Consider the following 27505-nt stretch of genomic DNA (forward strand, 5'->3'; position numbering starts at 1 on the left):
AGCATCCAGCAAGGGAGTTTGGTTCCAAAATCCCATATCATTCTCTCTTGCCCTCATATACTAGGACTAGTCTTATTCAAATGGCCTGAAGATCTGGCTTCCTCCTCCCCAGACCAAGGGCATCTGTTTTTAGGGACAGATGCTGCTTGTACCCTGATGGGGAAACTTTATGGCCACCACAGTTACTGTGGTGACCTCTGCACTGGTGGGAGTAATGGATCTTCCATTTTAAGTCTCTAACCTCCCTCTTTGTGGCTGTAACGTGCAGTAGAAACAGGGTTGTAAAGCACCAACCTGCAATGCATGCATGCATGCTTCCAGCCTTTTCCTGCAGTGCCACACCCACGTGCACGTGCACACTGCTTGGAGAGCCCCTACATACTTTGTTACCCATCTTGCTTCTGCACATAACTTCTGCTATAGTCTAGTGTAGCAATGGATTGATTAACTTCCCTTCTCCATAGCCATAGATAGGAAAGCTGATGATGACATGTCACTTCCATCTTCCCCTGATGATCCCCCCCAGCTACTCCATTGCTACTTGATCCTAAGTGAGTCATGGCTTTGTCAGTCTACTCCACACAGCCAGAATAAACCAGCCAAATAAGTAACGTAAATAATTTCATAGACAATGAAAGGCACCAGCCAATAATAATACAATACATATATTTAATGGCATTAGAGTGACCTGTTTTTTTCATATAAATCCAACCAAAGCATGATGTTGTCTTTTTATAAATGGAGCAAAAAATAAATAAAAAAAAATATACCAAAAATTGAGACACTAACAGTTCCTCATAGCTTTACACCATAGCTGATTATATGCCAGTTTCTACTACTCAGAAATACACAATCAGGAAACCAGAAAATTAATGCAAAACATAAATTCTTCCTTCTCTAGGAAATTCCCACTACGCTCTACCTTTCTTAAAAAATGCAGATAATACATTTCCAAACCCTTCACCCACATCTTCAGCCTATCACTCTAAACTTAAATACTTCTTCCTCCTTTTAAGTACTCCATTGTTATTTCCTTCTCTATATAGTTTCTTCCCTAAGGATTTAAAAGTCTATAGACATATGTCTAACCTTTGCCCCCTTGCAAAAATCTTTGAAAAGCTCATTTATAAACAAAATTAACAGCTGTGGCCTACTATTCAAGTCTCAACATGGCTTTCAGAATACTTTTAGCACTGCTGCAGCCCCACTCACTGTCAATAATAACATCTATGCCAACATTAACAATGAACTATTAACTGTAGCACTACTTGTTATGACAAGAGCATTTCAGACTTTCATTCACAATTTATGGCTTTACAAACTAAAAAGACTAAACTTTGGAGAAAATACCACAAAATGGTTTAAAAGTTACCTAATAGATTGAACCTTCCAAGTGCACTGTAACAATCGTTACTGTGCTAAAGGAACCCTCGGTACTGGCACACCCCATAGATCAGATCTTGGGCCACTTCTGCTTTCCTTATTCATAAATGATCTTACTGATGATCTCCTAGCACTAAAGGTTACCTTATATGTAACTGGCATCTTACTGCTTGCAACAAGAGAAAATCAAGCATCTCGCCAAACTCAGTTGCAAATTAGCTTCTCTGATCTGTGCATCTGGATCCATGCAAATAAAGTTATCATTAACCCATAAAAACAAATGTATTGTTATTTGCATCACAACCAAAGCTATCTTGACTACTTTTAATAAAAATAAAGGATACTCTGAATAACATAATATGCAAATTTTCTGAATGCAAGTACCTAGGTCTCACTCTAGACCTCTCACTTACTTTCTCTATTCACACTGATATCATTACAACCAAAATATTATCCCAACTAAACCTCTGCTACAGCAGCCACATCTCCTGTCACCCACAGCTAAAGCAGCCATAGCCAAGAACATACCATTGCCTAAACTCAGAGTATTCTTTACCAGTACTCACCTTTCACCCATCATATAAATAACAGAGAATAAAATTTTCAGATTTGCTATTTAGCAAGTTCCCATACCCATCACTGCCAGCTAATAAAGGATATTAAATGGCTCCCAGTCATGCAAGGAGCTACATATTCAGGATAATAAATTCTCTCAGGGACAGTCAGATCAATAGTTTAACCCTAATATGACCTTCATTCAAAGATGAAAAAAGGTGAAAAAGCTTTCTTCCATCTGAGACCTGCCACATGAAATCATCCCTCACTCGAAATAAAAACAATAGAGTTCATTTATTTATTTAACATTTGTTGACTGGGAAGGTAAGACTAGGACAGAGCCTGTTTTCAGTGGAGACCCATGGTGAAACGTTCCAGAAGAAGAAATCAAAAAAAAAATTCAAAAGTGAGAGTCTGGCACGAAGAGAAGACTGGCAATGGTGTGAGGTAATTATATATAGATATATATTTATATATGCCTCTTTTATTGTTACTGGCAGACAACATGATCTTTTTGAGCTGTACCTGACTTTGCAGAACATCCCTGTTTTGCCACATACAATAACAGGCATTTTGAGTTCAGACTATATATCTTTCATAAAATACATACTAATGCAAAACATGTTCTAGCAATTTTCTAAGTTTCTAAGAACAATATTTAAAATCTGGCCCTAATTTTGCCCTCCTACAATTAGTTTTGACATTGACCGGGTTTCCTGTGTTAAGAGGCATGTCCCTCCTACACCTTTTTATTATGGTATACAACCGAGGATTACAGTAAAAAATGCCAGACATTGCAGCTCTGTGCTTCTATCCAGAAAATGTTTGTCAATGCAAATCTGTTTTCTACATAAAATGGCATCCTGTCTTTGGGGGAAATATTACTAATGGCTGCTTTTTGCTCATTATTCTGCATTTGCAGGATTACTGTCATTTGTGTAAGGGAAACTTGAAATACTTCGTGTAGTACCATTTCCATGGAACAAAACTGAAATACAGTCCATGGATGTCATGTTTAATTATAACCAATGGATGGAGGTGGGAGCTGTCTGCAGAAATTAGCTGACCTTCTTGTTTACTTTGTTTAAAGAATCACTGTCTGGCTTTGCTGGACTGTTGTGCATTTGCATTACTGTCATTTATGTGAAGTATCTTGTAATACTTTAATGAGTGTCTACTGTTTAAATGGAACAAAACTGAAATACAAACCATAACTTACTTTAAACATTCCACATCATTTCCTCACAGGTTTTGGTGTGGCTTTAAATGACTGATGGCAAGAGAGGAATGCCCATATGCATCAAGGGACTGCTGCACCCCCCAGAGCACCCCATACCATGCATATAATGTCAGCTATTACTAGCGCACTTGTGTAAAGGATTATGGTCCTGTGGAAGGAGGACCAGGGGTGACAGCAGCCCCCCAATGGATGTTATACTTCCTGTCTTTTTGTAAAAGTAATGGAGGGTGTGAGTGACTAGAGAGCAGATGTGGGGTTTTTAAAGTATGTTTTGCCAAATGTAATACATGACAATAATTTTTAGCTATAAATTGCAGATGAGGGACTGTCTACAGAAAGTAACTTTCCCTCTTGATTTCTCATTTTATACTGACCCTATCTAATTTTGCATAACTTGAGTGCATTTGCAGAGTTAACATGATTTTTGTGAAGCAACTTGGAATACTTTAATGTATGGCTGCTATTTGCATGGATGTTGACAGAGCTGGAATATAATTCATTGCCATCATTTATCAGAAAGTATTGAAATGCTTTACAGCTTCTGCTGGCTTGTGGCCCCCATGCACCAAGGTTGTATAAGTTGATTTTGGCATGGGCTTTGTAGTGGCATCTGCCTTAAGCCCCTCACAGTCTAAAATCAGAGGTGTACAGACACGGTCACTGTAGCTTGTGTGGAGAGCTGGGGATGATGCCATTACTTTATCAGATTCTGCCTAATTGAAAGCAGTTATCCATTTGTATAATCTGCCATTAAATTTTGCTGCTGTATTTCCTGGCTCATATTGGTTTTGCTTACTGTTCTCTTTGCTGGGATTCATGTGAGATTCCTTTATCACTTTGTTTCTTTGACTTTCCTCCCAAACCTCAGAGATCACTATTTTTGTGTTGGCTGGGGACAGTGTGGTCAGTTTTCTTTAACTTTCCTCTCAAACTTCAGAGAGGTGTACAGAGAGTCAACTAAGCTTTTACAGGAGCAATGTAAAGTCTAAAAGTAACAAGTTGGAAATATTACTGTAATTTATTTTGTCATGTTCCTCATAATCAAACAATCAGATTCATAAACAAGTGGTTACCTTTAGTAGGAGGGTAAAGAAGCATCCCGTTTATGTATGGCTGACAGCAAATATGTTTTGTTGTTCAGTTTTGTACAAGTCTAACATTAGAGGGGTACACAGAAGGTGGCTGTCTTTTGTGGGAAGGGGTAAGGAGGCATGCTGTGTGTGTATGTGTATTTGTGTATTTATACACCGACCTGATGTGGCGGGATGGATATATATCAGCAGCAACTTGAAATATATGATTTTGGCCACTTGTCCCTCAATTTTAATCCCAATTTAAGACAGAAAGTGACTACTTTTTTTAAGATAGTGTAAGGAGGCAATTACTATATCCTGATATGATTTATGAGGTTGGGAGGGTGGCCTAATGATTAAGGTCTTTGCTTTACAAACACAAGGTACAGGGTTTGAGTCTCACAAGGGATAATTGGCTAGGCTTAAAATGGCTCGCAAGGGCAGTTAGCTTAGTACTAATCTATGAACCTATAAACCTATGCATCATCACATTCGTCTTGTGTGTTTACTGTGCACTGCTTTTTGGTTAATCTTGAACATTAATATTTGGACACAACTCATTTCCTCCTTAAATAAAAAAGTACGACTGAATTTCTTTCCTTATTGATGATTTTTGTTTACCTCTTCACTGAATTGAAAGGTTGAAAAAAAAAGCAGTAAAATGCACGCAGTCTCATCATTTATGCTGCCATGCTTTCCAGGTGCACAGATTCCATCAGACCTCCAGCTTAATTTAGTTATTACAGTTTAGTTTTCAGCAGTTAGGGTGTGTTAAAATGAGTCAGGAAAAGGCAATGTTGGCAAGCAGGACTGAAGTTCTTCCTTCACTGATTTTTTTCAAGCTATCACTGTATGAAAAAGTTGTTTAAAAAGTGTAAAATGCACCTCAGGGTATCTAGAACTCCAGCAAAATGCAGTTGTTTCATACATAGTTAACTAGAGCAGTCTTGCCTAGCTACAGTTTGTTGAATGAATACAGGAAAAACTAAAAAGTATGACAAACTGTTAGAAAAAGGAAGAAAAAAGTAATCTGGATGGTGTAGGTAGACCAGGATGGGGGCATTAGGTGGGGTGTTTGTGTGTGTGGGGGGCATGGATCCCTTTCGCCTAAGGGGACTGGTTGACCAACGGACAGCCCTGATGACCAGTCCACTTACATACTTGAGAATTAGTCAGTACATAATAAATAAATAAATGAAAGTGGACTAATCAGCAAATGCAAATTCCATGATCATGACGTACATTGCCCGAAAACAATGACAAACATCTGATTGTATGACCAAAGAAAATAACTATATTTTGGTACTTCATTCTACATTTTCACAGTGTTCTTTCTATTTTGCTGGAGTAAGTTTAAAACATTCTAAAACTCTACGAGTACCTGAGAAACAGAAATTGGTCTTGGGTAACACCTGATACCTAGTTCATTCTTGTACAATATAACAGCAATAAAAAAAAAACATGTGAAGGAGGTTTCATAGGGGAGGGAAAATACTGGTGCACTTAAAGACAACATTTATGCCATATTAAAAAAGCCACAACACTATTGTGATACTATATAAGCAGTTGAGACAGCTTACACTGACATTAACAGCTCCCCCTTGGATTCTTGGCAACACCAGTCTCAGTTCAGTATTGCAAAGGACAGTAATGAAACATTTAGGAATTGGCTAATATTTTCTCTGTCATATCAGTTCTTCTGTTTGATCACAACTCCCTGTCATTTCACAATAAAACTTCAGTTTTATACTTGTTTTCTCACTTTCAGATATTTTGTTTACATAGTACATGCTTGAAAGTAAATATCATCATTAAATGAAATAGTTTCTTTGTTGCCTTTTCAAAATTTGTTTGTGTAAGAACAATACTATGATTGTATTTGTTGTGTGCTAGGGTAGTTTAATTTAACTTTACAGCTTTAATTTTTTTTATGAACGTGCATCACAGGTGTGTGTTAATAGTCTGGTTTCTTCATGTGTCATTGTTTTGTTACAGAAAAGAGATAGCCAAAGTACAGACTGTCCATTTTAGAATTATGGACTACACTCACAACTTATTCTGGTTCATTTTCTTTTCCGTTGTTAACCCCCACAGTCATTGTTGCTCCAGTCTACTGCCAAGTGCATTGTGATGTGGCTTTTTGTGTCACTGCGCACTGTGATTCTGCAGTTTTGCATCTGCACCATATTGCCAAAATCAGGTTTTAGTATAGATAATGAGGTTAGAGAGAGATAAAGGGCAGCGAAATACAGTAGCTAGAGACAGCAATCCTAATTCCTTAGGATAAAGTGAAAGCAGGACATTACACTGTTTGTGGTTGGCCATTATAAAATGTTGGTAATAAATATGTAATTCTCTTCTGAGACATATTAATTTAATATGCCAGAACACAAATTTGGCAATTACCGTTTCAGAAATATAGAGCACAAATCATTAACTCTACTCTCTGTTCTGAATGAGAATTCTAACATCAGAATCAGAATTCTAGAACCAAAACCATTGTCTAAACTCACAAAACACATGTAGGGCTTCTATTGTAAGGGTGAATACAGCAAGTGTGATCCATGCTACTAAGAAAATTTAAGTGTGATTGCAGGGAGATGTATACAAAGTCCAAAACTACTGTAATGTGGAGAATTTCCTTTTCTTTGTAGGACAGAGATCTCAGAGTTCGAATATATAAGTAGTGGGGTCGTGGGGAGTACAGACCTCCAAATCAGGAGGTGCAAGGAAATGCTTTTAATGCGTAAGTTACTTTTGCAATTTGATGTTACATCCTGTGAATCACAGATAAAGTTTCTTAGTTTCTGGATTTGCACTAGCGAGTCTCAAACTCCTGACAAGACACTTTATCACATGATGTGATGCATTTTACAAACAATGTTAGCACTATGATAGAATATACAAACTGTTGTTTCTGCACTTTCATTACATTTGTTTGAAAGTAAGGTGGAGAAACTTACATTTTAATTACTATTCCCCAATTTTTGAATTTCCCGATCATGTTTTTTTGTATGAAATCATTGCTAGGGCAGGTTTTGTTTGTGCACTGACACTAATTCAGACTGCTTGGCCTTTTCTTTTGTCTCTATTATTCTACAGCTGTGGAGTTTGCAGTTTGCATATATAAGCAAGTGGGTGAGGGGGTGCAATGAGGGTTAACTCCCTGCAAAAAATGTTTTTACTGTCACTTTTGTTAGGTTGATGCTTTGAATGATTTGTTTCAGCTAGTTGATGCTTCCCTGAGTTTTTTTCCCAGCATGCTTTTGTTTTCATAAAACTATTAAGAAATTATGGATTGAAAAAGGAAAGATATTGTAAAAATCAATCACAAATTGTTTTGAGGAAACACTAAGACCTTTCTCATTCCTCACCTCATTCTGTAATGGCTTTTATAATTTTGAAAATCTGTAAACATTTGTTTTATTAAGTGACATATTGGCAGATAATCATTATCATTGTCATCTTATTCACCATCATCATCATATTTTTCATTTTGCTCTACTTTTCAGTGAAAGTATTTCTTATTGTTGAAATTTATTTGCCAATTTATAATAGTTCAGGGTAAAAGAAATGCTGAGCTAATAACTATATATGTATCTATTTCATTATTGTACATTTAGATAATTTGTTCTCAGTCATGTATGTTTTGCATGTTTGTTGTTGCCATTTGACTTGGGTTGTGCCTAAAAACAGTCCAGTGTTTAGGACCAGTTAATTTACCTCGTTAACAAATGAAATATATAAATGAATACAAGACGCACCCACACACATATATGTTCTCTTTCAATTAATCTAAGGTGAATAAAGTTGACATGAATAGTCAACAAATAGCCTAAAACACCCAATATCTAAAAAATCAGTATTACAGCAGTATGGGTTTACTTTATGAGCTCGAAACACGAAAAACCCGAATCCAAATAGCACAACACATAAAGAGTAAACTGCGAATACGTCGAACGTACTAAAGCGCAAAATTTAAAACCTCGAACCGTCATAGTCGGCCAACCCACCACCCGCAACAGACTACCTACCCAAACACAATAAAAAAAACACATACAAACACTAACCAAAACCTTACTTCAAACCCTAAATTAAAGCACCAAAACCATACTGCTAACCCTACACTAAACCCCACATACACAACTATCTATGCACTATCCTTAACCCATCCTTAACCCTCAGGTCCGTAACTACCGGACACTTCCCCTACGGAGCTATACCCAAACAAACTAAATATTCCACACACATACACTTAACAAAACCCTACACTAAACCTTACATACATTACCTACACAAAACCTTACATACACTACCTACCTATGCACTTACCTTAACCCCTCCCTGTCCCTAAGGTCCGTAACTATCACACACTTACCTTATGGAGCAATACCACAGATAGGCCAACTATGCAAATTTGATATTTCCACTTTCATGGTTTCGTTCGACATATTCACGGTACGCTCTTTACGTGTCACACTATTTGGATTTGGGTTTTTCAGCTTTTGAGCATGTAAAGTAGACTCCAGTGAAGGGTATATGCCCTTTCCTAATTGTAATGTGACCTCTGAGTTGGTATATTTCATTAGCAGGGAGTGTGGGTATGCAGTCCACCACATTGGGGGGGGGGGGTAGTGCAGTGGGCTTGCACCTCTGCCAAAAACAGTGAAACATTGGTTTTGGATGTGTTTAGTTTCTGTGAACCATTTTCGCTTACAATTTTTTTGTTAACTATTTTTATGTGGACATTATTCACATTAGATTAATTTAAGTAAAATCATATATATTTCATCAATTTTGTATGTGTTCCTCACTTTTCCAGTAATGTCACGGATCCATTTCCAAGTGCATAGTCAGGCATGTACATATATATATATTGCATGATATGACACTAAATATTATGCCATGTTTTGCTTTTGTATGTCTTTTCTTGTGGAGTTTTTCTCCCCGGGCCACTGCTGAAAAGGGTTCTCTATGACCCAGTCGAACTTTACCAGCAAACAAAAGCAATAAATAAACAAGTGTAAGATGGAGCACACTTTTTAAAATGTACTTATGTGCAATGAGACTTGTTAGAATTTTATGTACAAACTAGTGTGTTTATTACAATTTAAGACTAGATAGGTTATTAAATGGCAAGGTATTTTTTACACATCACACTGGGATTATATTTTTGTGCTTAAGCCTTTCACTCCATTTTTTTCTTTTGCTTTAGACAGAGATACACACTGTCCAGAAACGTGCATTTTTTGAGGATGGGGTAGTTCCAGGAGGCTACATTCTTGAAAACAGCATACAGTTCCAAACCTCCTGGCTATACCCTAGTCTACAGCCACCTATGCAACAAGATGCTACTTACAAATCACTTTATATCTGGAAAAATGATAATAGGGAGATACTAAAGAGAGAGTGTGTGTGTGTGTGTGTGTGTGTGTGTGTGTGTGTGTGTGTGTGTGTGTGTGTGTGTGTGTGTGTGTGTTAGCATGTGTGTGTGTTTGTGTGTGGTATGTATGCGTGCCAGCCTGTGTGTGTGTGTGTGTGTGTGTGTGTGTGTGTGTGTGTGCGCACAAATGTGAGACAAGAGGAAGGAGCCATACTGCATAAGTGCAAATCAAGAAAGAATTCAAGACTTATTCATTTTTGTTGCTGCTTCTCCCAGCAACTGAATCTTATTTCCAGTAAGCAAAATATGTACATGCTATGACACAGAAAAGGTAAAGGTGCAGTAATCACGGAAATGCTCTCAATAGTACTGAGAGGGAGGAGTGAAAATGTTTTGAATAGGTGTTTTTGGGGGTTCTTTTGTGTGGAGAATGTCAAACAGCCAACAGCTACTACTTCAAATGTTTTACTCCTAAGTATGCTTGCTGTGTACTTAATAGTGCTAGCTAAACAGAGTACATTCACTGCAGTCAGTCTAGGCTTGTACAACAGACCCAGGATTATAAAAGATCAGTCAATATTATACCGTACACAAGGTCAGCAAACTGCAAACCTATGTAGCTCTTTCCTGGTTTCAGAACCAGGCATGAAGGTTTAAATGTGTTTTACTGATTTGCAGAGAATAAATTATTTACAGCACAAGTTCAGTAACAAACTAAGGTTACAAATGCATGCTACTAAAAAACATATAGCCATACTACTAGAGAACATTTATACACACCCATTTGGAACAGTGAAGGTCCCTAACAAACTTCTAGAAACTTCAGCCTAAGCAATTGGACTGCACTCAGTAGGGAAATAGTGCCTAGATACATAGTACTAGTTGGGACTGAAGAAAGGTTAATTCAATAAGTATAAGTGTTAAATCTACCAACCCCACAGACATAATCACCACGCACAGGGACAGGATTATAGAATGAGCACCAGTCCTTCTAATGGAATCTGCATTATGAGATAATAACCCCCGGGGATGCCTATTTAACCAGTCCCAGTTTTGTAAAATGTTAAAATCACATATCATCCCTTTACCATTTTGAGAAGCTCATCTTCAGTTCTATAACCGTTAATGACTTTACAACTCACTTCCAGAATCATTTCATTTATACTGTCACTTAGCACACACATCACAGTTTCACATCTGGTTACTGTCCTAACCTTAACCAATGAAGACAATATCAGGATAGTTTTCTTCTTTCTATCTATCCATTTATATTTCTGCCTATGCCCAGCATACAAAAAACCCTAAAGTCATTTTTTTTAATTTTGTGTTAAATATGTATTCCCACTATAGTTTCATTATTGCATCCAATGACAGAGACCATTAGAAAGCAGCCTCCAAATCCAATGAATATACAGCCCACCGAAACATGTATCCGAAACTAAACGAGGTCAATGTGTTACTCTGCACTATGTCATACTCTCTTCCTGGAGGAACATTATAACTGAATTCCCAAACTTATGTAGATCATTTGTTCCATCTTACCCTCAATTCAAGCACATGTCATATTTTCCAACCCCCTTCCTGGGTGTTAAGTACCACCTATGTAGAATACTTAGATGCTAATTTCTCAAGAAATGCCACATTTTTAGCAGGTCATATGCTTTCCACACTTCTACCCACTCAAGCCCCCAAAATTCTTCACTTACCCTGAAGGTTATTCCTCACTACTTCAGTGCATTTTATATTTAAATCCTTTTTAAATTAACTCTCCTACCCTTTTTTATCCCACATCACTTCCCCATGGGCATTCCATGTACTGTCACTGTATTCCTCAGTTTCTGTCTTCCACATCGGCAAACTTTTATCTTTTAATCTAGAGTAGTAGAACTACTGGTTTTGTGGGAACTCTAGCTCTTCTGTCCACTTCTGCAAAGACGTAGATCCCATTTTGCCTTTTCCCTACAACTTACAGTTGGTATTTTGTGTGAAGAAGGCCATGATGCCTCCAGACCTCAGTGGAACCTTTCCCTAAAAAGTCCCCATCCTTTGTTTCCCCAAAGAATCTCCTTGCCTGGGTCAGGCAACCTCATATTTACCAACCTTAAAAAGCCAACTTTTACATTTGAATAGATTCCCACCCTCAATCAACATAAGTAAGTCTCTAGATATGCATCCACTCGAGTGGTGTAATCTTTACACCTTTCCAGCAGGTCTGCTCTCCCTAGCTCAGTTTGCCTCACCAGTTATTGTTACCATTATTCAGTAGTTCAAGCCAAATCCCATTACTTATATGAGCCACTAAGGAGGAGTCCAACAACCCCCATTCTGTTTGCTCTTAACTTCTTCCCTATTATCCTGTTCCTCTCAGCATCTAAAACATACTTCTGCTCCTGTCCTTGTAGCAACCTCAGAGAGTTATTCTCCTGTGGGTTATGCAGGTTTTTGATTTCACAAAATACTGCTTTGGTAATTATTAATTTAATCTTACTGACCTTGTCTAACAATTAATTCACTTTATTCTTGCTCTTGGAGAGGCATCCTTCCTAAAAAGAGAAGACATGTTTCTTTTGACAATATCCTTTAAGAAGTTAGCGATATGCAGGCCCAGTCTAGTGGTTGTATCTTATCTTCCAGGTCTAGAGTGCCTCCTTGACCACATTTATGCCCGATCCACACAATATTCATCTTCTTTTTATTACATTGCAAACCTGATCAATCGCTGATTTCCTTGAATGCCCGCAGCACATCTTCCAGAAACTCAACTGTCAGCAAAAAGGCAGAAGCAGACATCTTTACCTCTCTCACTGACTAGCCTTCATAACCTAGCCTAGACAGCTAAATGATTTATCTATTACTAATATGAATAAGCCCAGCAAGTTGGGGGGGGGGGCATTCTTGCCCCATCTCTCAATATATATCAAGGCTGACTCTGCGAACTACTTAAGTAACATTTCCTAGAATGAAGCCCTTGACAAAACCTTGATTCAAGTCCACAAATCACTTGCTGAAATCTGTTTTTTTAAGGGTCTTTCACAAAATTTTCTAACTAGTCATATCAAAAGCTTTGTGAATATTAAACTATACCATTCCTACATTTTCAGCCCCTTCCTTTACATTTCTTCACGAAGTTGCAAATAGCCCACCAGGTATCTACCCCTGTCTAACTTGAATAAAAATTTCTGACCCTATCCCTAGAATATTTGACAATATTTTATCAAATAGCTCTGAAGATATATTCTCCTTTAAATTAATGTCCAGATTAGTTAGGAAGATGGGCATCTATTTCTCAGGAATATGTACCATTCATCAAGAAGTCAACATGTTAAAAAGATAAAAAGGTAGACAGCTGGTTGAAAGTCAGCTTATCGCACTTACTGATTTTTTTGTGTGGGATCACGTTACAGTGGGTATCTCAGAGTTGATATATATAATTAGCAGGGGGTGTGGGGGTACAACAATGTTTTACTTTTCTTTTAATTTTGATAGGCTAATGATTGACCAGTTGAATTTGATCAGCTGCTGTTTGATATGCTGCATTGTCAATGTGCAGATATACATCCATCTCCCAATATCTGATAAGTCATTCCCTATTTTAGGTAATACAACTATGCTAAAATCACACATGGGGGGGTGCTTTCTCGTAGTCATTTAAATTCATTCATCAATATTTTAGAGAAGGTGTTATCTATCCATTTATAGAGCTCACCCAAGAAGTCATATGGATGTACTAGCTTACCAAGCTTCATTTTAGCTACAGCTTTCTGCACCTTCCCCCTCTATAAACTATAAATCTCGCCTGATACTACCCTCTTTCCTGACTCTAATAATGCCCACTTCCTCTTGCCAATTCTGACCTTTGATACCATACTTTGAATCCTTTTCCTGTTCTTCATTATTACCTCATTCCTAGTCAAACTTGCAGCTTTAGTCCTAGCTTCCCAAGTCCCTCCTGACATCATGATGATCGTAAAAGTTTTAGCAAAGTCCTTTCCCCTGCTCATGTGTTTGCACCCATTAAGACTATTTCCATTCTTTACCTCTATTCTGGAGAAGGGAGACATCGGTCTTGGCCACAAATCTTAATTCTTTTCAGGTTTACCTGCATTTTCATCCTCTTTCCAAATTATTCTTTTATAACAACAACAACTTATTCTCTCTTCATGTGTACCTCATCCAGCTGAGTTTTTGAACTGCTACCCTCTAATCACATCAGTGCTGCCTTAATCATGTCCCACCAGACAGGGCCTACTGTGTTCCTGTTGACTAGCTTATCCACTGTTACTTATCCTATCTCAGTTATCATTTTCTGCTGTTCTGCACTGCAAGGCTTATAATGATAATATCTCCAACCTTTTTTTCTCCCTGTGTAGCCCCGTAAAGCCAAGTCTGCAATCAGAGAGACATGATCTGAGACAGAGCTATCTAATATTTCCATCATCTGCTCATTCCCGAGTCCCCTCCATAAAAAAAAAAAAAAAAAAAATACAGACTGCTACACTGAGCTACACAGCTTCTCATGAATACATGTTCCTTTATATCTGGATAGTGTGTCCATCAGAAGTCATAAGTCATGCATTACTCTCCCACCTAGCTATGTTTAACTTCTCTGTTTTTTCTTTAACAATATGCATATATTTTATGTTCTAACCTTGTATTGATAGTAACATTAAGATATCCTTATATCATTTATATCCGTTAATCTAAATCTTTCTCATTCCAAACCTGAAAGTGCTTAGAGAATAATCCTCTGTTAAGCCTACTAGGAACATAAATCATTCCACAGCCCTTTTACTATACCAGAACAGGTTACACATTTTCCCTCCCTGGACCTCTGGATTTATTCCTTATTTACCCACAATCCCTTTTTGAACAAAATGGTGACACTCCACCATTTTACTGACTACTGGCTTGGGGTCCAAAACTACTTTAGGGAAATCAAGAGAGCTACGTAGTAATGCTGCTAAGCCTTACATTCATTTCTTGAACTAGAGAAATATTTTCCTTAGTCTTAGGAATCATCTGGTCAACCATTTTCCATTTGAAGAGGTGAGAACCCCTCCTTAAATCCATGTTACTAATGATATGTAATTGTAAGTCCCTCCCTCACTGGAAATCAACCTTTGGATCAAGCCCACACTTGGGTTCCCCCACTCTAATGTAGTGAAACTGAGCAGCATGTGATATCCTGCCTCTAATCACCTTTCATCTCTCCCGGTTACCAGAAGCCTTCCTCTCCAGGGCAGATCACACTAACCATCTTGATCTCCCCCCTGAATGACTAGGTGCTAGGTTGCCTTGAGGGAAGTTTTTCTATACTTAATCTCTCTAGAGGTTTTCCTTATTTTTCTAAGTATATGCAACATTAGACAGTTTTTGTGTATATCTCAGACTGCAGCATTTCATGCCCAAAACATTAGATGAAATAGAAAAATACAGTTAGACGTTTGAAGCAGTGTCATGGTGGTCAAGGTACTTCTGGGTTCTAAAGCTTCAGGCCTAGGTTAGAATATTAGCAAAATCATGTATACTGTATGAACCTGAGCACATGACTTTATTTGCTTAATTCAGCAGACATTCTCAAAAAAAAAAGTGAGCATGATAGGAGTACATAGTGCATAAACAGGAAGAAACAGACTAATAAATATCTTTCTCTTTCAGACCCTTGTCCATTCTGGTCATCCAGATCAAATTATTTCAAAATGTGGCATTAAGACCCAATATAGCGTCATACAAGTTATTTGGCCACATGTTCCTACTGAATTCTGCATGTGCAAAGACATCTCTTTCAGTAAAACAACTTTTGGTACATATAAATAATGCAGTTTTGATTACTACATGTGAACTACCCAATGCTGTTGCAGAAAATCATGGGAGTTGGATCAATATGAAGACTGTGTTCCCTGATATAACAGAATGTAAGCCCACACAGTGAGACAGTATTTATGTATCTCTTCATCACATGTGACAACCATCATGGAGCTACTTTAGTGCAAGTGGGATAACATGCCCAAAAATACAGATATCAATATATGTATATATATATATATATATATATATATATATGGGTTCCATACACTAGATCGAATTTTTACTAATTCGAAATAGTGCATGGAATGCTCACTGCAGCAAAAGTGCACTTAATCGAAAGTGCACTTACGCGAAGTTCAGTACAACGAATGGGTGTTGTACTGAACTTCCATGCAGTACTCACGGACCTTAGGGTTAGAGGATGGGTCATAGTAAGGGGCTATCCCCTTACCATGACCTGTGCCCTAACCCTAAGGTCCGTGACGACTGCAGCGCAGTGAAGGACATAGCAATGTCCTCCACTATGGTGCAATAGTCACGAACCTTAGGGTTAGGGCATGGTTTAGGGTAAGGGGATAGCTTTACTAACTATCCCCTTACCCTAACCCATACCCTAACCCTAAGGTCTGTGACTATCGCACCATAGTGGAGGACATATCTTGTTTTTTATGTCCTCCACTGTGCTACGGTGTTTTCAGTTAAGTGCACTTACGCAAAAGTTCACTTTTGTTAAAGTGAACTTTCGCAGAAGTGAGACTTCCTATTACAAGTTTGAAGCAGTGAACCTTCATTCTTGTAATAGGAATCCATATATATATATATATATATATATATATATATATATATATATTTATTTATTTTATTTTTTTTTTGGGGTGGATACTGAAGGCTGGTTCTTCTGAAAGCCTCAGATGTCTAGCCATACATTTCTTTAACATACAGATATACACCAGATAAGAAAAATTAACTTATATGAAAACAAAAAAGAAAGATCTGAAACCCAAAATGCAAATACTTGTGTGAATGAAACAAATGTTGGGGGAGCATGCAAATGTAATATTTGAGAAGCAATAAACACCCTAATATTCTGCCTCCATCACTACTTACATAAAATGTTATTAATAAAAACTGAAAGAACAATGTATTTAACCTGTATTAAGTACATAGCTGGAGGTCACCGAGAAGCTTAGCTGCACCTCAAAATGTCAGTGATAACATGAGTAAGTTACTTACATATAGTAGGAAGGCTAATATTGTCTGGAAGTTGCAGTGAAGACTAAGGCTCTGTGCTGTTAGCAAACTTCTTCCTGTAGTCAAAGGTAGAAGGTTTGATTCCTTCCACCTCCATTTGCCTATGTGATGCAAGTCACTTAACCAGACAGTACTCCCAGTTTGCCTCTCAAAGGGGACACTTCTGTCCAGTAGGCTTACTCAGTTAAATAAAATAAATAAATATATGGTATAAATTTGCGATCTCCCGCTCACTTACCATGAATGGCTTTGAAGGTGCCATGGGTGTTAATTTGGACAGGGATACAATGGGTCAGGATGCAGTCATGCTAGCAAGTGTTGTTGATGCTCTGATGTAGGATAAGGTGTTTGGTTTCAGGAAATTTGTTAGGCCATTGGAGATGGTTGAAGATGGTGAGTTGTTTTCAACATACAGAATGCTAAACAGAGCTCACCCCTAAAGAGTCTGTAGGAGACAGCATAGATGGATAGGGCTTTTAGTCTCTCAGGGTTGATGAAACTGTGTAATCCAGAAATCATCTTGGTCAGAAATCTTTGTGATTCGGGTGAGTTGGTCAAGGTGTTTTCTAAGGTACATACCAAAGAAGAACTAAATTTGAGAAGTGGGTTGGGGGGTATACTAGCATTAAGACCTCTGTGGACAAAGAGAAGATACCCTTACAACTCAGCTAGGCAAGGCAGAAGAATTTCCTGACCACAGGTGACACACGGTGGTTGAAGATGAGATCATTATAAATATTTGTGTCTATGTCCCACATAGTCATATCTGTCACAATAATAATACCTTTGATGTGATGAGTAGGAAGGTGGTATTTTCCCAAAAGTGACTATGTTGCATTTTTTGGCATTGAGGATAAGTCTATGGCTGATAAATCATGCATTGGTCTAATCACCGCTCTGCTGGAGTAACTGTGTGTCAGAGGGATATATGATAATTGCACCCATTTTGTAGTTGACTGCAAGTTTGATTAACAACAAATCCTTGACATCTACCTTCACCTCTGAGAAGCAGATCCCCCCAAAAAATGCAAGACTGAACCCTATAGTACCCCGTTAATGATAAACCACTGCCTTGAGAAGATGCACCCTGCTCTAACAGTGTGGGTTCTGTCAGAAAGCTAATCAACTATTCAACAGATATCATATAAGTTTATTTTAAGTTGGAAGAGTTTATCTATGATGCCAACATGCAATATAGTACTGTAGGCTTGGGAAAAGGTCTAGATAAGCAGTATGAAGGACTAATCCCTCATCGAGAGTTTCAGTAACTCAAGGTTTAGAAGGTATGACCTACTCTTAACAAATCCATACTGGTAGAGGTCCTGACGTTGCAAATCACCAGTATCATTGTTTATAAGTTCAGCAGTGATGCACTCCACAGCTTTATAGATCATACTTGTAAAAAGTAATAGTTCTATAGTTTCCAAGGTCAGTTGTGGGGCCATGCTCAATATAATGCTATCACTGTGATTCTTTTCCACTCCTCATGGGTATATCCTGTGGAAGCATTTGAGTTAAAGATGTTTAGGATGGGTTTGGCTAAGCGATATCTGATATTACATGCAAGCTAGCCTGGAATATTATCAGATCCCATGGAACTGGAGTTTTTAACTTTGCATAGTACTGATACCACCCTGGTCAAAGAGATTTTAAGAATCATATGGGCAGTGGTGGAAGGGATTATAGGTTTAGCAGTGCATGGGAAATTACCGCTGAATTTGTCTATAAGGTCATTAGAAAAGGACTCGATGGGAACTTCTATTATAGATAACTTCACTGCAGTAGTGGATATTATTTCTTAGTTTTCAAATGCAGCTGTGAAAAGACTTGTAATTATCTTTAGTATATATGATAACCTTCAGTTCATAAGTAACTGACTTCAGTTACTATTTTATACTGTAGAAGCAGAAATCTTCTATAGATAGCTATGAATTCCCTTTTCATTGTACAACTTGCTTCTATGGGAGTTCTGCATCCATCAGTTCCCTCTTTTTGTTGTAGAACTTGTTTCTTCTATCGACAGATTTAATTTAAAGTTTATCATTATTTTTATAACAGATAAGTATAGCTTATTCAGTTCAGACATCTCAATTGTCCCTGTTTTGGAGGAATATTCCTATTTTCAGATCTGATTTACCCGTGTATATAATGCTCCTATTTTTGGAGGTATGGTACTATTTTCAAGCTTGATTTACCCCTTAATTTCAATTTTCTGAATCCTTCTCACCATATGTGATTTTTGAAGCTGTCAAGAACACAGAAAACTACACAACACTGCCAGCATTCCATTGGCCCAAATAATTTAAAGAAAGAGGACACACATCTTATATCTCCCATTTACAGAAGCAAAAATAAATTACCTTGTAGTAGTATTTTGCACAACAGTTCAATAAAGTCTACAGATTTTACATTATCTCTTTAACAGTTTGCTTGTATTTTTCCATCTTTTTTGTCACGCTCTGCTTTTTAAACATTTGCTTCTGAGTAGTATCCCATAATGCTTCTCAACTGTCCAGATTTCCACAGAATGTCCAGATTTTTGACTTATATTGTTGGTCTGTTCTTCATAAAATTTGTGTTTTTTCTGGATTTTTGTGGCAAATCAATGAGGACTGAATTCACTAAATAACGAAATGTGTTTGAGTTTCAAACTTCATATCCATCAAAAAATGCATGGTAGCACAAGACCTTTTTTCTAGCAACTTTCTAAGTTTACAACAGCAGTATTTAAAATGTGCCCTGCCCCCCCCCCCCATAATTATTTTGGGCTTTGTCCAGATTTTCTTTAGTAAGAGGTTAAGTGGTATGATCCCATATTCCTAGTAGAAGTGGGAAGAATGATGTGGTATTTGGTATTCAAGTTTAATGCTAATTAGATATCCAGATTTGTGGCTGAATGTACGCAGCTTTCAAGGGCCTTTGTTCCTATTTTCAAAGTCTGCAGGTTGAGAGGTATGATGCAACTATTTAAAAGGGTACAGAATTCAGAAGTGTAAGCAGAAACATACCATATGTGGTAAAATTGATAGGAAACTCTGAAAAACAGAACCAACACAGCAGTACCTCTAGACACCTAAAGGCTACAGTCTCTGAAAGTTACTATAAACTGGGATACATCTTCTATAATGTCTTCTCAGAGACTTGCCTTCATTATTGTTGAGCTGCCACACTGAATTGTTGGTCTTTCCCATCCATGGTGAAGGCTCAGGAGGCAATTTACGTGGCAGCCTGAATGGGTACACAGCAGTAGAAAAGACCTGTCCATGGTGAAGGCCCATGAGTCCATTTCCTTGGCAGCCTGAATAGGAACACATCAGTAGATCCAGGCTCAGAACCTTTAGCCTTTCTGGGCTTTATGACTACCATTACTTACATGGTGATTGTGCACATCTGAGTATTCAGATGTTGCAGTTGACTGCTGAATGACTACAGAATTACCACAAGCTCATTCTCTTGGTGTCAGACCATTGATACGAACCCTATGGAGTGGTAAATAGTCTTCACTAGCTTCAAGGTGCATCTTCCTTTTCTGAAGATGAATCCATTGCAAGTGCTAACAACAGAGGTTTTGCTAGCTGACTGGTAAGGCCATCTCAGTTCCTCTACAGTTTGGCAGAAGTTGTGGTTCCCCACCTCCAGCAGGGAGTTTCACATTATCCAGATGAAGATACCTGCAGTCCTCCTGCCTGTGAATGGTGTGGAGGAAAGCTGTTTCTAGGCCCTTTCCAGATATGGTCCATTAATCAGCCCATTGCACTGTACCGAAAAAAGCTGGAGAGGAATGGAGCTGTACTCCATGTGAAGAGAGGTAATACAGGTCTGGTTGTGGGTTATAACAGGGGTATCACTCTTTCAACTAGTTCACATCCTGGGTGAAGTGAACTTGCTAACAGGCTGCCCAAGTTGTTGCCTTATTACTTTTCTGAACCTGAGAGTTTGAGATTCCTGCATGGGGGCCACTTCAGAGATTGACTTCTTGTCATGTAAGGTAATGTGGTTCTTTTCCTAATCTGCTCAGTGCAGTGGAGCATAAGGGAAACAGCAGTGAACAATATTGTCCGTTTCACAACAGGGGAGATTTCTTTATGTCTTCCCATCATTCTGTCTGATTGCAAAATGCAAACAATAATGTCCTTATTCATCCTTGTCCGCCTATGATGCTGTCACTTGGTTTTCAAACATAGTGAGGTTTCAGGCTCTCATGTCACTCTAAGTATATAAAACTTTCCTGATTCAAGCTAAACAAGTATCTTACTGCTGGGGCAGTAATCAAGCCCACCTCTGGGTATGGCTAATACTGCAGTCCCTCTGATATTACCGGACCTCCTAGCATGGATATGAGGTGGTCGAAGCTTCCAAAAATTTTCCAGTCAACAAAAATACTTTGCCATGTGGAAAAGGTTTGACATTTGAGTGGACAGGTATCCTATGTCAGACACCATTGTCTGTATGCAGCTGCTCCTGAAGTGTATAAGGCATCTGCATGATTGAAGTCTTACTTATTCCATACTAAAACTGCATGTGGCAACTATACCCAGCATAATACTGTGCTGGCAGGACTGTGGTTATGCAGTTCCTTAAATGAGCTCTTTAGCTGCCTTTGATGTGTCCCTTTCCATCATGGGTTTGAACTTCATGACTGACAGAGGCACCTGTCCTTCATTTGAACCCACTGGTTTGATAGTTTTGAAGCTTATTTCTAGAAAAAAATGTCCTTACTGGTGTACCTCACCTCTGCCTGCAGGTAATTATTCTATAGAAACCCATATCTAGTCTCCCATAAAGGGAAAGTGTCTTTTAAGAACAAAGCATATCTACTTTGAAAGTCGTTATGGAACTCAGTTTAGTTCAGTTCCATTTACTAAAGGAACCTGAGTGTAGATGTCTTATATAAATTCTTGAATTACTGCAGTTAGTACAGAGGATTATTTCTGGGGCCCCATGAGAGTGAAACATTTCACACCAGTTTTTCCTTTCATCCCAGTTGCCCAGTTACTATACAGTCTTGACCTAGGTTGCTAGCTTCTTCCATATGGTGGGTTAACCAGTTTGGCCATTGTAGCTGGAAGGTGTGGGGAAGGAAACCACAGCATCATCAGTGCTGCCCTTAGGGTATCAAAACTGAGTGCAGGAGATAGGTGGATTCCTGCCTGATGAGATCATTCACTGGTAAAGGCATGCAGTGAGAATTATGTGAGTGTAAGTGCCCCACCTCTGATAGGACACATCATGCAGATGTTAGGCCCCAATTCTTCTGATTGTTGCTACTGTAATCTCCAGTTTCTGCCAAAAAAGGTGAGCAGTCATGTGCCTCATCATAATCTAGTCCCTTTCAGTTCCAACAGAGGCTGTCCAGGCAGTACTCTACACCATACAGCTGAAGCTTGCTACATAAAATTAATGTCAACTACAGCAACAAAAACAACAGCCAATATCCAGTAAGCAAAGCCATGAAATACCATAACAAATAGAAGAGTAGGGATCTATTGAAGAGCTGTGAATTCCATCATTAAAAAGTTCAACAAGAAAAAGAAGTTAGCCCAGAATGTTCCTGAGGCACACTAGTAACATTCATACAGGATAATCCCAGCACTCCCTGATAGAATTGTCCTTAACTCAATCTATTCATATGGATATTTATTTTGTAGGATTAGAATCCAGGGATGAAAGAATCCTGCATATCCAGAATGTCTACCCAGTTCAAGTTTTAGGTTAAGTTAGTGTGCAAAACTTTTGAAGACAAAAGCTGTTTGCCAGCTTTCTTTCCCATGAAGGGAAGTGTTGACAGCTGCAAACCAAGCTTTTTAATTTGATTGCCAACTGTGTTTTCTTCTGCTGTCAGTTGGCAAACCATCCACTAGAAAAAAGTTGCCATCAAATGCTACTCTACCAGGGGCATGGCATTGCAGCACTTACTTCAAAACTGTTATCACTGCAGACATTGCTGATATGATCACCTGGTTGTCAGTTCACATGTTGCCAAAGCGTTTTTCCTTGAGCTGTGAATTCAATTATCAGGCCTCATTTGGTACCCTTATCACTTGTCTGTCCTCTAAATCCTGATACCCTGAGGAATTTTACTACTTTGGATTGTTCCTAGTTGTAGACCCACTGAGGAGAGTGCATTGTGTTAGATACAACAGGTACACTGTGATGGCAGCAGATGATTTATGAGAGGACCAATCTTAGTCAGTCTTAATTAACATCTTACCCTTTTCTTGGTTGCCCCCCCCCCCCCACACACACACACACACTATATAGAAAATGCTTTAGAATTCTCTTTAAGGAGGTAAGTGTAAGTCTGTATGGCTCCTTGTAACACTACAAGATCCAGGTTTCAAAGTTATTTAACTATTTGGATTTGAAAGATGTGTATTCGCTCAGTGGTTGGGGCAGGCTTGTGGGCTGATGGGCTCTGAAGACAAAAACGATCTTTAATGCACATTGCATTACAACATAAGCAGCAAAGGATAAGTGCACCCCTGATCATGACAACTTCAAATAAAAATAACCAAATTGTAGTGGAAGAAAATGGATGATAATCCTAGGTTTAGACCTATGGTGGAGGATTTCCCACAATGATTAGCTGATACATTAAGAATGCATTTGTTATATCTCATTAGGCATAAGAACAGTTTTCAGTGAAAATTCAAGATGATATTTATACAGATGTGTTTTGATCAGGAGACTGAGTAAACTGCTGTTTTTCAGTGACAAGTCTCATGAACTTTGTAAACTCACCTGAACTAACATCATCTCATTCAGGCATTCATCTGTTAAATGTGCCACCTTTAGGCAAGAACCTGAGGAGTGCAGCACTCCTCACATACTCTTACTACACTGCCCTGCCACTAGTGGGATGGGAATGTCAGGTATTAGGTATGAGGGCAGAAACAGAAGCCAAAGCCTCCTGATCTTCGTCATACTGACAGTAAGAGCTGCCAGATCAGAGCCTTGAGACACAGCCATTATAAGGAAAGCACATGCAGCTGTTCATCCATACCAGCAACAACTGTTAGCTAAAGTAGTCAGACTGGCTACCTGGTGAGGAAACCTGGCAAGGGACTGCCATAACTGAACCCTGAGGTGAGCATTTAATAATGAAACTGAAGGGAATACTTGTTTGGTGTCTAGCACTTCCAAAACTACCCTCCATAGACTGTGGAAAATAGAAGCAGACATAGTTCCATATAAGTGCATCATACACAGAGATAAAGACCTGTCAGGGGAGACTTCTAACACACCAAAGGCTCCTACGGTAGTGTAGTCTAAAGTACTTACAGTAAATCCTTCTGGCATGCACTCTACATGAGCCATGAAAAGATCAGAACACAAGCAGACTTCTAGTAATCTCACAAGACACCTATGTAATAAGACAGAAAAAAAGAATGATGCGTGATAGCATTCAGTGGCAGAATACAAGTATCCTAGTTACAGATTAGCTCCGGCACTCTGGCAAAGACACTCTGCAGAACTAACCTTTGAAATCAGGAAGTTAAGTAACATTAAATGACAAACATTAAATTCCAGGCTTATTACTGAAGAAATTGAGAAGGAACTTCAAGGCATGAAAAATGCATTTACGAACATGTGCGCTGTTGTGCAAACAGCTGACAAATTATAAATATGAACTAAATGAAACTAGACTATAGAGCCTATCGGTGACTTGGACTACTATAGATATTTAGGTGTGGATATATTTTTAAATGACACTGTAAGTAGGCAGGCAATTATGTATAATCATTTACTAAATAGTACAATTTTAACCATTAGTCATAAGGTGTTATAAGGATGAGCTATAGAACATGTGGTCATTAAAGATTAAATAAATGAACTGTAATAAATTGAGAGTACTCGGACTGACTACAAAAGTAAGAAGTACATCACCTGAGTGTTGTCACTCCTTTATAATTTAAAGTTATAACCCTAAAACCATGGAATTATCTAGAAAGGGTACCTTCCTTAGTAATACAACCAGCTTATTCTGTTCACAAAAATAAATTGACATGACATAGCCCTTTTCAGTAGCAGATATTAATGACAATATGATCTGCCACACAAACTATTACAGCACAATAATATGGGACACAAATTACACAATATGATTGTTCAGAATAAAAGCCATACTGTATTTCTGTCTAGTCAAAGACAAAAACCCAGTATGTATAGCCACATCTGCAATGTGTACAGGTTTCTGTGGTATTTATTTTTTCTTTGAGCTGCACAGGACTGAGTTACTAAGAAAATAAAGACAAGAACCAAGCTAACTGGTCACTCACCGGCTTTAATTGTACCATGCACAGTGTCTGAAGCCCGAAATGTCACTTCATTAAGCACAACGAGAAAGGAATACTAATGGACTTGTCAATAATTAAGCAAAGCATCCATATGGAATGGAATGACAGACAATACAAGGATATGTCCTATCTGGCTGGTCGTTTAAGAAATTCTGTATCTCAGAATTACCAGCGACAAGAAGATGATCAGCAACAACAAGATCAGTGCTTGTTCCTGTCAAACCTATTGTAATTTTCAACATTTCCCAATTTAACAGGTCAATAAATAATCCAAACTATCTCCATGATGTTGTAAAGTAGCCATGAAAATGAACTTTAACTTAAAACGCAGTATGTCATGAACAGGAAACAGGCAACTGTTCTAATACTGTAGCACGTTTTTTGCCTTTCTGATTCTTTCTACACATAAAGCTTAGATACACGAATATCAAAAGATCAGAAAATAATTAGTTGTGTTTTTTTTTTTTTTGGACTAAAAGTGAAAGTCAGTCAAAGAGTGCAGAGTACAGATGCTTCTGCAGACAGCCAAAATCTCAAATATGTCTGGCATTACAATTCACAGAATACAGCGGCACACCACATACAGGCAGCATGTCATTGCCCACCCTTAGCATGTGCCACAAACCTTAGTGATGATCCAGTGGCTTCCTCTCTTTCAGCAGTTTTGAGCCCTTTTCGTTCATCCTTAGCATGGAAGAAAAGCAACACCGACTGCTATCATTCTGTTTACATCAGGTTTTATTCTCAAGAAATACTTTAGCTCTGACATCACTAGCAAATATCCCTGGTCAGGCCAGTTTTTCCTCTTTGCATGTTACTCTTCTTTGTGTGCAGCAACTTTATCTGGTATTTGAAATATGAATTGCAGTCTGGTGTGTTTATGTCTTGCAGCAGGAAGTGAAACTGTACAAAGTGCAACAATGCGTGTACATAGCTATGGTACTGTAAAGAAACTGTACATACAGTAACCTGGAGGCTGAGTTCCCTATTTAAGTCGCTGCAGTTGTTCTTCCAGTAAGTTTGTTGAAACCAGGTTGATACTTTTCTGAAGATAGCTTAGAACTTGTGCACTGATGATGAAGTTCTTTCCTTAATTTCATTCGGTCCACGTTAATTGTGCTTAAATGTAAATAATAAATAAGCCAAACGCTATGACACTCGAAGAACAGCTCTGTAGAAGCCAAGTAAATATTCCAAAAACAACCAGTGTGATCACCACAGCTGTCAGCATAAAATGAGTTTATTCTATAGATAACGAATAAAATCAAGTAAAAACAAATAAAAATGAGCACTTTCGGGTGGCTTCCACCCTTCTTCAGATTCTACATGCCAAAGTAGTTAGAAAAGTTTTAAATAAATCCTGGATAATCGCATAAAAGTAGCACTGTAGCCAACCAATAGATCCTCCATATACTGATACTTAATTTAAATACATAGTAAGCTATGTTCTATAGTCATACATTGCAGACTCACCCAATCACAGCCTCGCTAAATTTGTATATCAGATCACAGGGTGCTACAAACAAAGTACCCCTTAGTACCATTGGAGAAAAATAATGACTAGCCATCCATTCAGGTTGAGAAACAACAGATTTTGTATTTCCGATTTATTATAAAGTATATAATTTAACTATTGATCCCCTAATTGTGCTTAAATGGTTAGAACATGCTCGGGTAAACAATAATGCAAATTGTTTCTATCTGGGAAGAAAAGCATCTACTTGGTTCTAAGATCCTTTGTACACGTGGAAGGAGTCTACAGCTACTAAAAACTCAAGATTAGTTTCTGTCATGTATGTCAGCTCACATACACTGAATTCTATTGCCACATGTCTCTAGAAGTGATAATGATATATAAAAAACAAATTCTTTACATGGTGCACAAGATAGTGGGATGCATATAATAATTGTTTGGGACAAAAGGACTACAACAAATAAATAAATAATATGGAACCAGATCTGCTTTCTGAAGCCCATCCATTTAATTTTGTTTGGTTTCTAAACCAAAAACAACAAAAATTAAATATGCCTTAGGTACAACAGCAAACATCAAAAGCAAAATAAAATATACCTCATGCACCAATTCTAAATAAACTGAGCAACTTTATTAAAAAACAAGACAAAAAAAATCAAACCACTTAGCTCTTTTGTTCCTCTTAGTTCAACAGAACTTCATCAAACTAGTAAAATAAAAATACACCACAAACTAATAAAAATAAAATAAAAAAGTGGCAGAGTAAACCCGGACCAGTACACACTTTATTTTTAAAAATTGAGTGCTTTTGCAAATGGTAACTTTGACTTCATCTGAATACAGTTCAATACAGCACCAACCCTATTTAAATACTGTACCATATCACATATGACACTAATTAAAACACCTTGTTAACAATTAAAAGAGCCATTTTCAAAAACTTATAACTTTTACATCACTTATTTCTAATACAAATTGATGTTAAACAATTCAGCTAACTCTCCAAATAATGAAAAAATACCTCAAAGTGAAAACTCAGAC

General features: G+C 37.9%; 1 protein-coding gene across 1 annotated transcript in view; it reads right to left on the reverse strand.

Annotated features, from left to right (window-relative positions):
* The window catches only part of LOC122789943 (arf-GAP with Rho-GAP domain, ANK repeat and PH domain-containing protein 1-like), a 1460469-nt gene extending 1434769 nt beyond the window's left edge, over positions 1 to 25700 (reverse strand). The window contains exon 1 of the mRNA XM_044057421.1: positions 25616 to 25700. The gene's annotated coding sequence lies outside the window, so the exon portion shown is untranslated. The remainder of the gene's footprint in view (positions 1 to 25615) is intronic.
* Positions 25701 to 27505: the final 1805 nt, after the last annotated feature.

This window comes from Protopterus annectens, chromosome 15.part0, assembly GCF_019279795.1.
Source record: "Protopterus annectens isolate FY-2018-M chromosome 15.part0, PAN1.0, whole genome shotgun sequence".
Taxonomy (NCBI): domain Eukaryota; kingdom Metazoa; phylum Chordata; order Ceratodontiformes; family Protopteridae; genus Protopterus; species Protopterus annectens.